Source organism: Tiliqua scincoides, chromosome 3 (assembly GCF_035046505.1).
Source record: "Tiliqua scincoides isolate rTilSci1 chromosome 3, rTilSci1.hap2, whole genome shotgun sequence".
NCBI lineage: Eukaryota > Metazoa > Chordata > Lepidosauria > Squamata > Scincidae > Tiliqua > Tiliqua scincoides.
Genome location: NC_089823.1, coordinates 143 through 6,572, shown reverse-complemented (window position 1 = coordinate 6,572; position 6,430 = coordinate 143). Strand labels below are relative to the sequence as shown.

The 6,430-nt window shown below is 53.3% G+C and overlaps 1 pseudogene; it reads right to left on the bottom strand.

The window, feature by feature from the left end:
- Positions 1–2,981: 2,981 nt before the first annotated feature.
- On the bottom strand, positions 2,982–4,516 carry LOC136643694 (hemoglobin subunit beta-like; annotated as a pseudogene).
- Positions 4,517–6,430: the final 1,914 nt, after the last annotated feature.

Here is a 6,430-nt window from a genome sequence, read left to right as displayed (position 1 = left end):
CCACCAGAGCTGGCCTCAGCAAGCACCACGTGCTCTGTCCGCTGGTAGTAGGAAGACTGGCCAGAACCCCCTCCCCAGGTGCTCCTCTCCCCCTGTAACAAAGGACCTCCATTTCCCAACTCACCTGCAGCCCGTGGCCTGGCTCCATCGTGGTTTCTGGCTGGCATTTCTGGGAGCCCGGCAGGACTTTGCGTGGGAAGAGGCCACACCGTGCTGAATTCTCAGGAGAGGTCAGGCTCACCAAGGGTCATGGCAGTGCAGTTTAAAGACGTCCAGGCCAGTTGCCATCACCACATCCTGTGGCAAGGAGATCCACAGGCCAACCACACGCTGAGTAAAGAAATATTTTCTTTTGTCTGTTCTAACTCTCCCAACACTCAATTCTAGTGGATGTCCCCTGGTTCTGGTGTTGTGTGAGAGTCTAAAGAGCATCTCCATATCCATCCCCTGCATAATGTTGTATGTCTCAATCATTTCCCCCCTCAGGCATCTCTTTTCTTGACTGAAGAGGCCCAAACGCCGCAGCCTTTCCTCATAAGGAAGCTGCCCCAGCCCAGTAATCATCCTAGTCGCTCTCTTTTGCACCTTTTCCATTTCCACTGTGTCTTTTTTGAGATGTGGCGACCAGAACTGGACACAATACTCCAGGTGTGGCCTTACCATCGATTTGTACAACAGCATTATAATATTAGCCGTTTTGTTCTCAATACCTTTTCTAATGATCCGAAGCATAGAATTGGCCTTCTTCACTGCCGCTGCACATTGAGTAGACACTTTCATCGACCTGCCCACCACCACCCCAAGATCTCTCTCCTGATCTGTCACAGACAGCTCAGAACCCATCAGCCTACATGTGAAGTTTTGATTCTATGCCCCAAGGTGCATGATTTTACACTTACCGATATTCAAAGGCTTCTACCATTTTGCTGCCCATTCTGCCAGTCTGGAGAGATCCTTCTGGGGCTCTTCACAATCACTTCTGGTCGTCACCACTGGGAAAAGTTTGGTGTCGTCTGCAAACTTAGCCACGTCACTGCTTAAGCCTGTCTCCATGCACTGATTCATGCGGGTTCCAGCGGATGCAGCCTGCATCAGGTGGTTCTAGGAAGGATTTCCCTCTCCACACCCACTTCCCATTCCCTTTGCTCGGAGCAGCAGCAAATTCGGACCTGCCTGCCGCCCCCCATGTCTTTTCCCAACATTTCCCTTTGAAAATTAGGTTCTTTAGCTCAGCCAATTGCACTGCTCTCGCCCAAGGGGAAGGCGCCTCCATGGGACTCCCCACAGCCAGCCCTCCTCCACTACGCAGGGCTTGAAAAGGTATTGAGAACATAAGAACATAAGAACAGCCCCACTGGATCAGGCCATAGGCCCATCTAGTCCAGCTTCCTGTATCTCACAGCGGCCCACCAAATGCCCCAGAGATTGTATTGGCAACCTTCAGTCTCGAAAGACTATGGTATCGCGCTCTGAGCACACCAGATAACAAGAGACCTGCAAGGCTTCCTGGGAATTGTAGTTAAGAACATAAGAGCAGCCCCACTGGATCAGGCCACAGGCCCATCTAGTCCAGTTTCCTGTATCTCACAGCGGCCCACCAAATGCCCCAGGGAGCACACCAGATAACAAGAGACCTGCAAGGCCTCCTGGGAATTGTAGTTAAGAACATAAGAACAGCCCCACTGGATCAGGCCATAGGCCCATCTAGTCCAGCTTCCTGTATCTTACAGCGGCCCACCAAATGCCCCAGGGAGCACACCAGATAACAAGAGACCTGCAAGGCCTCCTGGGAATTGTAGTTAAGAACATAAGAACAGCCCCACTGGAGCAGGCCATAGGCCCATCTAGTCCAGCTTCCTGTATCTCACAGCAGCCCACCAAATGCCCCAGGGAGCACACCTGATAACAAGAGACCTCATCCTGGTGCCCTCCCTTGCATCTGGCCTTCTGACATAACCCATTTCTAAAATCAGGAGGTTGCGCATACACATCATGGCTTGTACCCCGTCATGGATTTTTCCTCCAGAAACTTGTCCAATTCCCTTTTAAAGGCGTCCAGGCTAGATGCCATCATCACATCCTGTGGCAAGCAGTTCCACAGACCGACCACACGCTGAGTAAAGAAATATTTTCTTTTGTCTGTTCTAACTCTCCCAACACTCAATTTTAGTGGCTGTCCCCTGGTTCTGGTGTTATGTGAGAGTGTAAAGAGCATCTCCCTATCCACTCTGACCATCCCCTGCATAATTTTGTATGTCTCAATCATGTCTCCCCTCAGGCGCCTCTTTCTAGGCTGAAGAGGCCCAAACACTGTAGCCTTTCCTCATAAGGATGGTGCCCCAGCCCCGTAATCATCTTAGTCGCTCTCTTTTACACCTTTTCCATTTCCACTATGTCTTTTTTGAGATGCGGCAACCAAAACTTGACACAATACTCCAGGTGTGGCCTGGAGGAAAAATCCATGATGGGGTACAAGCCATGATGTGTATGCGCAACCTCCTGATTTTAGAAATGGGTTGTGTCAGAATGCCAGACGCAAGGGAGGGCACCAGCATGCAGGTCTCTTGTTATCTGGTGTGCTCCCTGGGGCATTTGGTGGGCTGCTGTGAGATACAGGAAGCTGGACTAGATGGGCCTATGGCCTGATCCAGTGGGGCTGTTCTTATGTTCTTATGCCAGTACTCCAATTTATCTTGGAGATTTTCACCCATGGATACCTTGGACCTTAGAGACACTACATGGAATCAGAAGAATTACCCCTGTCCTGGGGGGGGAGAGGGTGACAACGACACAGGAAGCCATGCAAGGAGCGTGAAACCCAAACACCCAGGTTGATGTGTGTGGAGAGCGTCCAAAATCGACCTGCCTTCCCTCCAACCTGCACTTGGCCTACCCCCCTAAGCAGGCCTCCCCTTCCCCCAGGAGATGCCATTGACCAGTTACACCCCACCAGCAGGACCCACAGAGACACAGGCACCAGCTTGGACTGCAGGGAGTCAACTTTATTCGAAGGAACTGTCACAAGTGGCTGGAAGGGAGTTCCTGCGGGTGACAAGGTGGCCGGGAGGCAGCTGGTTCCCCTCAATGGTACTGACGTCCCAGAGCGTGGCTCACGACAACCACCAGCTTGTGAAAGGAACCCTGGACCTCCGGGGTGAACTCCTTGCCAAAGTGGGCTGCCAAGCGGGTGATGAGGATGTCGCCCAGAAGCTGGAAGAGAAGAGGAGGCCATGAAGCCGTCTGCTTGTGGAGCCTGAGGCCTGCCCTGCCCCACAGCTGTCTGCCTCGCTTGCCCTGCACGGAGCCGCAGCCAGCCACAAGCTGCTCCTTTTGGGGAGAGCTGGAGGGGGGAGGACGGCTGGGCTTCCCCACCCAAAAAGTCCAGGAGTGGGGCTTTCTCAGGGTGGCGTTCTTGAGGGGTGACTAGGCTCCCCTCACAGCCAGGCCTCCCACTCAGTGGACGGAGCCAGACATGTGCAGGTGTTTCCTCTACTCCAAAGAGTAGCATGTGAATGGACACCGAAGGTCCAGGCTGGCTCTGCCTCTCCATCCGGCCACTTTATGTCATCCTTAGCTTGCAACAGCCAGCACCGCTGTGAGAGTGTTAGTTTGGAAAAAAGCCCAGAGAAGTTAGAAGGGAGCGCAGAAGAAAGTGCAAAGGACGGCCGGAGCAAACCGCCTCCTGCCTGGGTTCTCCACTAAGCCTCACTGAGGTCACAGGCGGAGTCATTCCTCCCCGCCCCCCACCCCAACCGGCCAGGAAAGCAACACCTAGCACAGAAGTGCACCGTGGTTCTTCTGCCTCTCACGTGCACACACACCTCAACCCTCTTGTTGTTGAACCCCCGTGGATTTGTGGAGCACTCAACCCACCCCAGACTAAGTCCGGCGGAGAACGTTGGGGGTGTTAAGCATCACCCTTCACAGACGAGAGGGGGAGCTTGTGGTTGTGGTGACAGCTGGGCCAGCGAGGAGTAGGACCCGGCCACCCTTTTCCTCCCTCAATCAAGGCAAGCTGCCTAGCAAGGGGGGCACCTCACCTTGAAGTTCTCAGGGTCCGCACGCAGCTTTTCACGGTGCAGGACACTCAGCTTGGCAAACGTCTCCTTGGTGTTGTCCAGGTTCTTGATGGCATCTCCAAAGGAGGTGAGCACCTTCTTGCCATGCTCTTTGACCCTGGCATTGGCAAGGATGCTGTCAGCACTGGAAATGTTCCCAAAGTGGCCAAAGAACCTCTGGGTCCGGGGGGTACACAATCATGAGGCTGCAGGTAGGGAGAGAGAAAGGCACACAGGGGTTAGGTTTCGGGGGCGGGGAGGAGGAGGCACTCCCAACTGACCTCAGGTAACAGCCAAGTCACAAGGCCTTCCCTGAACGTACTAGGCCAGGCACTCGCCACCAATTTCTGCCACATTGACCTTGGCCCAAAGGCTAGTGATGAGCTTCTTCTCGTCTCCAGTCCAGTGCACCATGGTGGAGGATGGAGGGTCAGGAAGGTCACTCGGCTGTGCAGCAGAAGTGTCTGAGCTGAGCAGAGGTCTCAGCAAGGTCTTTATACCCTGTGCCAAAGCTCCTCCTCACTCCAGGTGGGTGCAGTCATTGGGTGGCGCTATGAGCGGGGCGGGGGGGGGAGAAACCATGGCTTGGTGGAGCTGGGGAGAAGCAGGCAGCCTGTCCTGGGGTGTGGCTCTCTCTGGGGAGCAGGAGGTCCAGATAGCAAAGCCGGTTGCAGCCACCTCCATTGCCAGCAGGGTTTATCAGTCCTGGAACGAGCAGCACTGGCAAGATCTGTCCACAACATGGCAGGGAAAGAGGCCCCTCTTTGCCTGGGGCTGATAGCAGGGTGCCACCCATGGGTGACAAAGGCATCTTGTGTGAACGGACACAGGGGAGCGCCCACTGCAGCCGGTCCTCATTCACTTGGGCTCTTGTGACCCAGTATTCCTGACCTGAGGCCCAGGCCAAGCTCAGCCCACCAAGATGGCCCCCAAATGGGTGTTTGCATTCTCAAAACCCTAACATAAGAACATAAGAACAGCCCCACTGGATCAGGCCACAGGCCCATCTAGTCCAGCTTCCTGTATCTCACAGTGGCACACCAAATGCCCCAGGGAGCACACCAGATAGCAAGAGACCTCATTCTGGCGCCCTCCCTTGCATCTGGCATTCTGACATGGCCCATTTCTAAATCAGGAGGTGGCACATACACATCATGGCTTGTACCCCGTAATGGATTTTTCCTCCAGAAACTTGTCCAATCCCCTTTTAAAGACGTCCAGGCCAGTTGCCATCACCACATCCTGTGGCAAGGAGATCCACAGGCCAACCACACGCTGAGTAAAGAAATATTTTCTTTTGTCTGTTCTAACTCTCCCAACACTCAATTCTAGTGGATGTCCCCTGGTTCTGGTGTTATGTGAGAGTGTAAAGAGCATCTCCATATCCATCCCCTGCATAATGTTGTATGTCTCAATCATTTCCCCCCTCAGGCATCTCTTTTCTTGACTGAAGAGGCCCAAACGCCACAGCCTTTCCTCATAAGGAAGCTGCCCCAGCCCAGTAATCATCCTAGTCGCTCTCTTTTGCACCTTTTCCATTTCCACTGTGTCTTTTTTGAGATGTGGCGACCAGAACTGGACACAATACTCCAGTGTGGCCTTACCATCGATTTGTACAACAGCATTATAATATTAGCCGTTTTGTTCTCAATACCTTTTCTAATGATCCGAAGCATAGAATTGGCCTTCTTCACTGCCGCTGCACATTGAGTAGACACTTTCATCGACCTGCCCACCACCACCCCAAGATCTCTCTCCTGATCTGTCACAGACAGCTCAGAACCCATCAGCCTACATGTGAAGTTTTGATTCTATGCCCCAAGGTGCATGATTTTACACTTACCGATATTCAAAGGCTTCTACCATTTTGCTGCCCATTCTGCCAGTCTGGAGAGATCCTTCTGGGGCTCTTCACAATCACTTCTGGTCGTCACCACTGGGAAAAGTTTGGTGTCGTCTGCAAACTTAGCCACGTCACTGCTTAAGCCTGTCTCCATGCACTGATTCATGCGGGTTCCAGCGGATGCAGCCTGCATCAGGTGGTTCTAGGAGGGATTTCCCTCTCCACACCCACTTCCCATTCCCTTTGCTCGGAGCAGCAGCAAATTCGGACCTGCCTGCCGCCCCCCCATGTCATTTTCCAACATTTCCCTTTGAAAATTAGGTTCTTTAGCTCAGCCAATTGCACTGCTCTCGCCCAAGGGGAAGGCGCCTCCATGGGACTCCCCACAGCCAGCCCTCCTCCACTACGCAGGGCTTGAAAAGGTATTGAGAACATAAGAACATAAGAACAGCCCCACTGGATCAGGCCATAGGCCCATCTAGTCCAGCTTCCTGTATCTCACAGCGGCCCACCAAATGCCCCAGAGAGC